The sequence below is a fragment of the Notamacropus eugenii genome, chromosome 4, assembly GCF_028372415.1.
Source record: "Notamacropus eugenii isolate mMacEug1 chromosome 4, mMacEug1.pri_v2, whole genome shotgun sequence".
Lineage (NCBI taxonomy): Eukaryota > Metazoa > Chordata > Mammalia > Diprotodontia > Macropodidae > Notamacropus > Notamacropus eugenii.
In genome coordinates, this window is record NC_092875.1 from 406,352,997 (window position 1) to 406,364,698 (window position 11,702).

An 11,702-nucleotide genomic window follows, 5' to 3' on the forward strand; every position below is an offset into this window, starting at 1 on the left:
AAAGTACGCACAATGGGCAAAAGAGCAACCACTTGGCGTCTGACCCATGAGGATTGTAGTGTTCATTTTGATGAGTTTGGGGGATTTTGATCAGCATTGTCTTCTCTTCCATATATTCTCTAAAACCATCTTCCCACAACTTTCTTACATTTCCAGATTCCTTAAAGCCTCCAAACAATATTAGGCATGTTTCCTTATGATAGGCATTAATCTACTTGCCTAATATGAATTTGTGGAATTCTGCCAGACCTGTATCTCAAAGTGGAAAATACTTGTTTTATGGAAAGAACTTAGCAAACAAATCTACAGTTAACTCATATACTTGAAAGACCTTTTCCCAGTGTGGGAAAGTCCCAAAGCAATTGAACTCCCAGCATGGGAAATCACTCTATAACCTAGCAAATAGGTCTTTTGTTATTTAGTCACTTTCAGTCATGTCTGACTCTTGGTAACCCCATTTGGGGTTTTCCTGGCAAAGACACTGGAGTGGTTTTCCATTTATCTTCTTTAACTCATTTTACAGATAAGGAAACTGAGACAAACAGGATTAAATAACTTGCCCAGAGACATGCAGTTAGTGTCTGAGACCACATTAAAACAGAGCTTTCTAACTCCAGGCCCAGCATTCTATCCACTGCACCATCACAGTAGGTGATAACTGTGCTGGAAGGAGGGAGTTTCCTCACCAAGTTCCTGAAAACAATGATCACAAGTCTATTTCTTATCTCTTTTGCTTCACTAAGAAGGAAGGAAGCTTAAAGCTGGGTTGTACTTCTCAGGAATAGAAAGAAAGCCACCTGGTGCTTTTTGTTCCTGCCGTAAGAGAACCTGACAAAAGGTCAATTGTGTGTGCAGACTTTATGCAATTCTGTAGTTTATATATTCTTAGCTTTATGTAAGTGGAGTGGTCAGCAGACCTTTATATAAACCAGTTTTTACATAATACACTTCTGTCTCTCCCCATCCACTTCAATTAGCCTATGCAACAAAGGTATACATAAAATAATACCTTTACACAAGTTATAAAATATACTAAAATGTAGACATGTTAAATACTGTGCCATGATAATTAACAGAATTATGAAGTAAGAAGTAAAGTTAGTGATGAAATTTGCACAGTACTGTCCGGTACAGTATGTTACCCTTCACCACCCACTGCATCTAGTCTGTATCACTGGTGGTTGACTGTGCACATTTTTTTATGAAGCTTTCAAGAGATGTTTGGATGGTGGCTTTTTTTCCCTCTTGCATCTGATCATGGCAAGAAATATTATCCTCAACTAGTCTTGAACTTTTTAAAAATCTTGAACTATTTGAATTCATATTTTCAATACAAGAAAAAAAATTCAATCAAATGATGAAATGTTTCTGCCAGCTGTTTCCTTGGGAACCTTTTTGGTTCCATCTTGGGTTGGCTTCCCTTTTTTCTTCTACAATCTTTGAAGCCGGCGATTCACTCAGAGCCTCATTGGACAGTTGTCTGTGAGACTTAGGTCCTCCTCACTCTCATCCACTTCTAGCTCCCATTCTTGCACTAAAGCTACCAACTTGTTACTCCTTCAAACATTTCATCTTTGTCAAATCCTTGAAAATCAGGAATGGACTGGGGGCACACTTTTTCCCCAAATTTCTTCATACATGTTCCTATTATATCTCCCCATGCCTTTCAGAATTCTTTACATAAAGTTGAATTTGCATAATGTAAATTTACACAAAGTGAAGACTCTCTGTATTCCTTCAGATACACTTTTAAATGCCCACTAACAGAAGTGACTGACATTCCAAATACTACCACAAGTTCAAGAAGGGCAGGGGTGCTGAGCCAGGAGGAGAAGGAAGGCAGTAATAATGGGGGGAAATGGGGAATTTAAAAAAGGGTTTCTCTGAGGCTGTAGAGTGAAGCTTCTGTGGCACTCAGAGGTCAGACAAACAGGCATTTTCTTGGTGTTATTTGAAGTTATTTCATCCTCATTTTGCCTTTCTTCCCTGCAAATGATCCATGGGCTCTTTTCTCTAAGTGGTTGTGTTTTCATCACACTGTTTTTAGCAGCTATTTCTACCCTAGAATGGAAAATGAAGCAGTTGTAAATGTTTCCTTTCTACTCCAAAAGTATTTTGCCTTTCACACTCTAATATTCAGCTGTGAGTTCCTTACTTCTGAGTCAAGTAAAACTAGAGTGCCAGACTCCTATCAGTTGATTTTCATGGCACTAGCTGATTATAGGAGGCAGCTATATGACTATGAAGTGGTTCAGTGGATAGAGTACTGGACCTGGAGTCAGGGAGACATGAGTTCAAATCTATCCTCAGAATCTTTCTAGCTGTGTGACCCTACACAAGTCACTTAAACCTCTGTTTGCCTTAATCCACTGAAGAGGGAAATGGCAAACCACTACACAGGATCTTTGCCAAGTAAATCCCATGTTGTATGTATATTGTTATAGTCCACAGGGACACAAAAAGTTCGACCCAACTAAACAAGAACAACACTTGCTAGCTGGGCAACTAGATGGTGCAGCAGGTAGAGAGAACAGTAGATCTAGAGTCAGGAAGATCTGAATTCAAATCCAGCCTCAGGCACTTCCTAGCTATGTGACTCTGGTCAAGTCTCTTAACCCTGTTCGCTTTAGTTTCTTCTTCTGTAAAATGAGCTTCAGAAGGAAATGGCAAACCACTTTTGTTACCAAGGAAATCCCAAATGGAATCACAATGAGTCAGACACAACTGAACAATAAACAAAAAACAAACTAGTTAAAATAACAATCTATCTTAATGGCAGTTCTAGCAACCAGAGACTTTTTATTAAAACTCACATTCCTATCAATGAATAATCTTCAAGCATTTATTAAGTGCCTTCTACATGCCAAACATTGTGCTGGGTAATGGAGATACAAATATGAAGATGAAAGCAGCTTCGATTGTATAGCACTTTAAGTTTTGGAAAGCACTTTTGTCCCAATGACTGTGAGGGAGATAGTGTAGGTGTTATTCTCCCTTTTACAGATGAGGAGCCCAAGGCTCTGAAAAGGTAATTCCTTCATCTAGCTAACAAACGTCAGGAGCAGGTTTTGAATTTGGCCTCCTAAATCCAAGTCCAGCACCCTATAGGCAACATTATGCTGCTTTGTTAGTCAATATTCAATTAGGTAATAGCCAAAGCAGTGATCTGATAATAGACACACAAACTGTCACGAGCTGACAACAGAAGCTTTTGCAGCTTGGTAGGAGCTGCTGGGACTATAAGTCTACAGACTTTGCCTTCAAGAACACCATCAGTATCACAAAATTGAATTATCATTAAAACAAGTTGATACTAGTTAAAAACAAACTGCTCAGTGGAACAGATTAGGTTCACAACACACAGAAGAAAAAAACACAGCAGTATATAGATGAACCCAAATACCACCAACTACTGAGGGGAGGATTCACCATTTGAAAATGTTACTGGAAAAGCTGAACAGCAGTCTGGCAGAAATTAGGTTTAGACTAAGGCCTCATATCATATATTAAGGTAAGCTTTAAATAGCTATATGACTAAGATATTAAAAAATCACATCATTAACAAATTCTAAGAGCAAAAGAGGAAATTATCTTTCAGATCTATGGCTAGAGAAAAATTCCATTACTAAACAAGTGATAAGATTACAAAATAAAATGGATAATTTTTATCACATAAAAATAAAAAGATTATGCACAAACAAATCTTATATGGCAAACATTAGAAGGGAGACAGGTAACTAGGGGGAAAATATCTTTGCAAGTATCTCTGATAATGATCTCATTTCTAAGATATATAAAGAAATGATCCAAATTTATAAGACTAAGAATCATTTCCTAACAGATAAATGGTCAAAGTGTAAGAACAGCAATTTCCAAAAAAAGAAATCCAAACTATCAGCAATCATATAAAAATGCTCTAAATCATTAAAAACCGGAGAAATTCAAAGTAAAGCAACTTCACACCTATCAGACTAGAAAACATGACAAAAGAGGAAAATGACAAATGTTGGCAGGGCTGTGGGAAAACAGGTGCACTGATATGTTGTGGTGGAGCTGTGACTTGGTCCAGCCATTCTGCAAAGAAAGTTGGAACTATGCCCAGAAAGTTACCAAACTGTACATACCCTTTGACCCAGCTTTACCATTACTGGGCTTATTCCTCAAAGAATTCAAGGAAAAGAAAAAAAGGAACTAAAGTACAAAGATATTTATAGTAGGTGGTTTCTTTTTTTTTCCCTGTGGTAGCCAAAAAAATTGGAAACTAAGGGAGAGTCCTTCTATTGAGGAACAATTAAACAAATTGATGTAGTATACAAATGTAATGGAATATTACTGAGACATAGAAAATTATGAAATGAATAATTATAGAGAAAACTTGTAAAAAAAAAAAAACCTTTATCCAAAGATGTAGATGACATGAGCAAAACTAGGAGAATAATTTATAATTAGAGAAAAAATGTGAAAGTTTTTAGGACTCTTGAGCAATATAATGAAAAACCAAGAGTTCTGGAAATATAAAGATGAAACATACCACTCACCTTCTAACAGAGAGTTGATGAACTTAAAATGCAGAAACACACAGTTTCATACATGGCTAATGTGGGAATTTATTTTACCAGATTATATAGATATGTACTGAGAATTTGTTAAAATTTGTTCAAGAGGGAGAAGATGTAGTGGGAAAGATAACTTATTTTTTTAAATGTTTGTGACTTAAAAATTAAAAAAACAAGAAAGGAAGAGAGAGAAGGGAAGAAAAGGAGAAAAGAAAGAAGGAAGAGAGAAATTGAGAGGAGAGAAAGAAAAAGGAAGGAGAAAAAAGAAAGAAAGGAAAGAACTATAATAGAAGTTAGCCTTGGGGGGAAAATAGAACCCAAAGTCACCTCCACACACCATTAGAAAACTAGAATGGAAAAGACACAGGCACAAATAAATGTAGTACAAAGGAGAGTGATGTGAAGTGCCTGAGAGGTGAGAAGTGCTATGAGAGGTTATTACTATTCTCTAAAAGCAGTGTTGGGAAGTATAATGTGCCTCCTGATTATGTGATTGAAGTAAAATGTACAGCATTAGGAGCTTGGGCACTGGGGACGTATTTCAGTAAACTTTCTAGCCAAAGTGATGGCTGTTCATCTGTATATCCTTAAGGGTGGCAGTACCTTGTTTCTTCCCTGACTTGGGCCAGGTACTGGCTGACCTCAAATACAAATTCCATATCTAGAGAGAGTAAATCAAAAAGGCAAAAAAAAATATTTAATCCTTCTAATAAATACAAATAAACACTAAGCAAAGATTCTGTTGTACATATATGTATATTTATTATTATAACTGTAATAATTACTACATAGCACGAAAACATAATTTTGTCTTTTATTTTTAGTCATGCCCAACTTTTCATGATCCCATTTGGAGTTTTCTTGGCAAAGATACTAGAGTAGTTTGCCACTTCCTTCTCCAGCTCATTTTACAGATAAGAAAACTGAAGTAAATAGAGTTAAATTACTTGCTCAGATCTCACTGACTTACACAGCTAGTCTGAGGCTAGATTTGAACTTAGGAAGAGATGTCTTCCTGACTCTAGTTCTCATTCTCTATCCCTATACCACCAAGCTGGCCAGTTTTACATATAAACATGCATATTTTATACATACACAAATACAAGGAAATATTCAGCAAGGATATGAAGTTGTGGCTCTCCAAGTCCCTGACCATTTAGATAGATTGAAGTCAGTAGGAATTAAGTTTGTCAGCTCCAAAGAGCTACCCTCTTCTTGATACTGGTTTATATAAGATTCTACCAAAAACAAAACAAAACAAAAATACTTTGGGTTGTGAGAGTTTGTAAGGGTGGACATCTGATTACATTACATTACAAGTGTGTGTGTGGATAGACAGACAGACAGAGATAGATAGATAGATAGATAGATAGATAGATAGATAGATAGATAGATAGACAGACAGACAGACAGACAGACAGACAGACAGACAGACAGACAGACAGATAGATAGATAGATAGATAGATAGATAGATAGATAGATAGATAGATAGATAGATAGACTCAGTTCATGTGTGACATGGTAAGATATCTTATCTGGGATCTGGCCCACTCCTTCCAAGGTTCACTGCCTTTGTGGGTAGCAGGGGTAGGGCTGCCATGACTGGGTGCACGGTCCTTCCTTCCCTTATTTCCAAGAGCTATATACTTTGGGGCATTGGGAAGCCTCACTGCCATTTTCCCTGTTCATTCCCAAGGGCTTGGCTTATGGTTGCGCATTTAGCTCCCTCCCACCTCTGGTTACACAGAAGACCATCATGATCAGCTGTAAAGAGTGAACAGAAACCAGGGAAATTATATAGATTAAAATAGACCAAAGAATGCACAAGTGTAGAAATGCTCTTCTGCTGATTACAAGATAAAATCTCACCTCAAACCAGAAGAGAGAACATTCTCACCAAGGAGAAGTCTCTTACCTGAAACCAAACAAGCAACAAGTAGCAAAGCCAGTATTTGAATTTGGTCTTTGGACTCCAAATCCAGAATTCTTTCTACTGCTGCCAGTTAATGATTTGGAATCCCTGTGGTGAGTGAGGGCAAAGGTCACTTGAGGCAACACTACAAAAATTAGTGGCAAAGGGTGAGCCTACTACCTTCAAAGAAAAGAGGGGTTTTTTTGTGTTTGTTTCAGATCACCTGTTAAACTGGCAATACCCAGCATAATTAAAAAAAAAAATACATCTTGTTAGCCTGCACCGTGACACCTTTGACAATCAATTTGTAATACAGACTGTAAGTGTTGACGAAAACCAAACTACTTAAGACTATGAACTTCCAGATATTCTGAGAGTAGGACCAGAAGGAACCTTAAAAGAAAGTTAGTCCCTCTCTAACCTTTTAAAGATGAGGAAGATGAGAATCAGAGAAGTCCAGGGGTGTGCTGGTAAACGTTTAACAATTTGTTCTCTAGAAAATAAAATGTACATACAACACACTATTAAGTTTAATCTGCATCATTAATATTTTTCCATCACTTTCTTAAGCTTAGACAATCAATAAAACAATAAATCTGGCCCTTATTTGTAGCTTTGATGGATATCCAAGGTGTAAATTCTCACAGTGTACATCTAAGATTGGCTCTCTCTAAGTGGGTTTGAGCTGGCTCCAGCATATGCCTTTAACCATTGGTACAAGTTCACACAGGTAGCTAATAGTAGAGCCAAGATGTGAGCCCAGGTCCCTCGAGCTCAAAACCTAATGCTTTTGCTATTGAAACCCATCATGTTTCACAAACATTTCGCCTTTTTTTTTTAAACTAATGAATCTGCTGGCCAAAGTTAGATTTTGCTAAGGTGGCACAATCTTTAGTCAGTTAACAAAGCTAAGAATAGACCTCAGCCTCCTGACTCCCAGTTCCACAATGAAACCACTCCTCCCACAAAAGATGTTAATAATAACTGACTTAATAGTGGGCTGGCCACAACTACTATCAGTCAAAATCAAGGGGTAAGAGGGAAGAGGAAGAGAAAAGCTGTAGCTGGGCAGGCACCGTCTTATTTTGTCAGATGTAAACCCACTGTCTAGCATGATGCCTAGCACATAGTAAACCCTTAAAAAAAATTGTTGATTGGTTGATCTAATTCTGATTTTTAATGACCTGCTCTCTGGCCTATTAATCTGTCGCATTATTTTTCTTAAGGATTTATATTAATCCCTGTGGATTTTAAATCTACTCTCCCTCGCCACAAATCTCATGCCCATTTAGATTATAAATCTCAAATTATAAATTCCCCAGGGCAAGGACTTTTTCTCTCTCATCTTCTTATACCCTGCAGTACTTTACATCAAGTAGACTGTTCATGCATATTGTTGAATGAATTAATGACAAGAATCATGCCTTTTCTAGTTCCATGGCCTGGCAAAACCTTTCATCCCCCTGAGTTTGGATCTGAAATTTCTTCATTATTTCCCTCCTTTGGGTATGGACCCAAAAAACTCCTCTTAAAATGGCCTGTCATCTGGGAGGGAAAACACTTTAAGCCAGGGGTGGGGAATCTGCAGCCTCAAGACCACATTGTGGATTTTGAGGTCTTTGGGTGCGGTCTCTTGAGAGAGTACAAATTTTATAGAACAAATCCTTTTAGGATTCAGTCAAAAGACTGCACTTGAGGACCTAAAGGGCCACATGTGGCTTTGAGACCACAGGTTCCCCACCCCTGCTAATCTATTACAGATAATTAACACTTGAAGTACTACACTCTTCCTAACCACCTCTAGTTACCTTGAACTCTATACTACCACAATTCCTATCACCCATAATTACTTTTATAACTGCAGTCCCAGAGGACTGGGGCATTCTGTCCCTCCAAAAGGCCCTAACTCTACATTTACATGGACCATGCCCAGGTCTAGAGAAGACTGACTTTTAAAAAGAGAGGTCAGGCTTCTACTCATCTCTTTACTCCCCCACCCCAAAGTAAGAAAAATTTCTTACTGCAGAAAATTTCTTAAACAAAGTTTAGATTTGTCTCATATATCCAAATGAGGTCAGAAAGTTTCTCAGGGCACAATGTAAATTAGATATAGGACTGCTATTTATTTCTCCCACACTGAAGAAAAACTTAAAACAGGAAATGGTAATCATAACTTCTATTATATTCTCCCAGGAGATTGATACTTAAAACATAAGAACATAAAACATTTTGTGAAACTGCTGAATAGCCACTTTGCTTGCACCTCAGTTCTGCAGTCTCCAAGCAACTCTCTCAAGGTCTAAATCTAACAAGCCAGTGTATATTTTGGGGTCATCCTCATGGCAATGTTCATCTTTTCCTAAAAGGATATAATGGAAGAAAACTCCACGTGCTGACAATCAGCTCTGACCATAACTGCGGGGCAGGGAAGGGTGAATGAGGAAAAGGAATAAAGGAGAGCATCTCCTACAGGGAATCTGCAGCCAGGAAGAGAGTTCCACAGGGCCAAGTCATTCCTTCTCAAGTTCACTAAGTAGACTGAACTTTTTGGCTCAGTGGTCAATTCTTTTTAGTGCAGCATGGGTCGTGTGACTAATAAGAGACTAATAAGAATTGTTTCACCAGCTAAACCACGTCTTTCAGTGTTGAACCATGGAGGTCACTGTAGGTAACCAGGGAAGCTCAGACCACTTCACCCTCATGCTTGCTCCCAGGTGTGTGTTCCAATCCAATCCCACTACACTTAGTCAAACTCAAAGCCTTCCTGGCTTCTAGTAACTCCAAGATTTCAAGAATTTTTTTCCTCATAGTTTATAATTAAAAAAAACCCTCTAGTACCATGTAGAAAACTTTTTAAAATGTATTACAATTTAAAAGGAAAGCAAGGATATCCCTTTTTAATACATGAATTCATTTTTTAAGATTGAACTAGAAATATAAATCGTGAATACAGCTCCATTTTTATTTTAGCACTTAACAAGGATTTACAAAGTTATAAAATGAAAAACAGGATTCAGAAAATTAACAATAAATATGTATATATTGATTATAAATTCAAAGAAACCAATATAAATAAAATGAGGAAAAGAAATTTGAGAAAATCTAACCATTATTGAATGGAATTTTAAATCTTAAAAACCTTTCCTTTTATCAATTTACAAAAAAAGTGACAGTGACCCCAATTCTTGCTTTACTGGGTTCCCTATCCTGCCTAGACCTACCTCCCTGCTTGACAGTTTGAATGATATATTCACTGCTACTCGGGAATCCCTACATCCCTTTCTTTCCGTTGTTATTCTTGCCAGTCTCAGACCCTAGATGACCTCTGTCTGTCTGCTCTGATTCCTAAAATGTGAGGTGTCCTCTCCAGAAAGTAACAAAGCCTACAGTTTATGATAGCTAATCTTAGATGGTTCTTCCCTACTGCCTGGAAATCTTTTTCATCCATCTCTTGCTAATTCCCCCCCTTCCCTCAAATCTGTTTCAAACCTTTTCCGCTTTCCTCAGGGTCTTCTTCCCTCCCAGTTTGATTTTGCTTTTTATCAAGGGGGCCATCCCTTGACTCACTTCTTAAACAGGTCTAATCACTGAAAGGGGGTGTTACCTCACTCAAAGTGAGAACTCAGAAAGACCTTCCCCTAAAAAGACTAAAGTCTCCCACTGCATCCTGGGCCATCTCCAGTTGTCCTGATCCATATCTAGCCAGTGAACCCAGATGGCTCTGGAGGAGAAAGTGAGGCTGGTGACTGCACAGTCCTCCCTCACTCAAATCCTGTTCAATTGCAAGTCATGTCATAATCTTCCTGATGTCATGGTCCCTTTCAGAATCGAAGGACAAAGAACCACATGCCCTCGACACGACCCTAGTCCCGCTCAATGACAGGTGACTGTCTCCTACTTTATTTAAAAGATTTGATGTGAGCTGAACAGTGTGAGCTTTCCTACTTTGCATCTCATAATTCCCCTCTCTATTCCTTCACCCTACTCTGCTTCCTTTGTCCTTATCTCTGCAGAAGAAGTATCTCATTTTTTCAAGCAAAGACTAGCTTGTATTTTTGGTAGCACCTCCTGACCCATGATATCAAAGCTAAATCCCTTTGGGTGTAAGTAAAAGAGCCCTAGACTGGGAATCAAAAGACCTCGATCCCAATCTTGATTCTGCTATTATTCTTTTGTGTGAGCTTAGTGAATTCCCTAAGTTCTTTGGACCCTCAGTTTCTATATTTATCACATGGAGTTAATGCTCTTAATCCCTGTCCTGTTCTCTTTACATCATTGTTGGAAGGATCTGACAATCTCTCACTGAGATCCCACTATTCTGAAGCATTTACTAAGTGCTACACTTTATCTTTATTTCACCATGACGTGAGCCAAAGCTAAGGTTCCATTCTCATTCTCAATAATTTTGGTTTTTGTCACTCAGTTGTTTCAGTTATATCTGACTCTTTGTAACCCCATTTGGGATTTTCTTGGCAAAGATACTGGCATGGTTTGCTATTTCCCCCTTCAGCTCATTTTACAGATGAGGAAATTGAGTCAAACAGGGTTACATGATTTGCCCAGGGTCACCCAGCTAGTAGGTGTCTAAGGCTGGATTTTAACTCAGGTCTTCCTGTTTCCCATTACAACAGTCTATCCCCCTTTCCACCTAGCTGCCAAAAATCCTCATTGGAAAAATAGTTGTTACTGTACTCAAAGAATGCTGAACTTGTAGTCATAGGACATGAGTACAAATCTTAGCACTGCTGTTTTCTAATTTACTACTGAGAGAAATTATATTATACTATTATATTAATAAGCAATTAGTAATTTGTATGTAGCCTTTTCCTCATATTTTTGTTAAGATTTCACTCCTGAAAAGAACAGTCACTCTCTGAAGGGCAAGACTGAGTCATATAATTACTCCTAGCCCCCAATACACACTAGATTGGGCAGGACCCCATGGAATTCAGACACCTGGTTTCTGCTTATAGTATAAACAGAATCTAGTCTGGATGAATTCTTTCCTGGAAGGAAGGGAATCCCCTCCATTAGAGTTTAGAGAAAACTCGTGAAAGAGAAAACTAACCAGAGAAGTCCGGATGGAAATGGCTTCCCCAGCCCAGATATGTTGAGCCTAATGAATCTCATAAAGACTGCCTAGCCCACCTCATCATTAAATGTTCACCAATCAGAGGAGCTCCTCATTAGAAGGAATACGCCTGATTTCAGGTGTTTCAGAGGCTCCCATGAT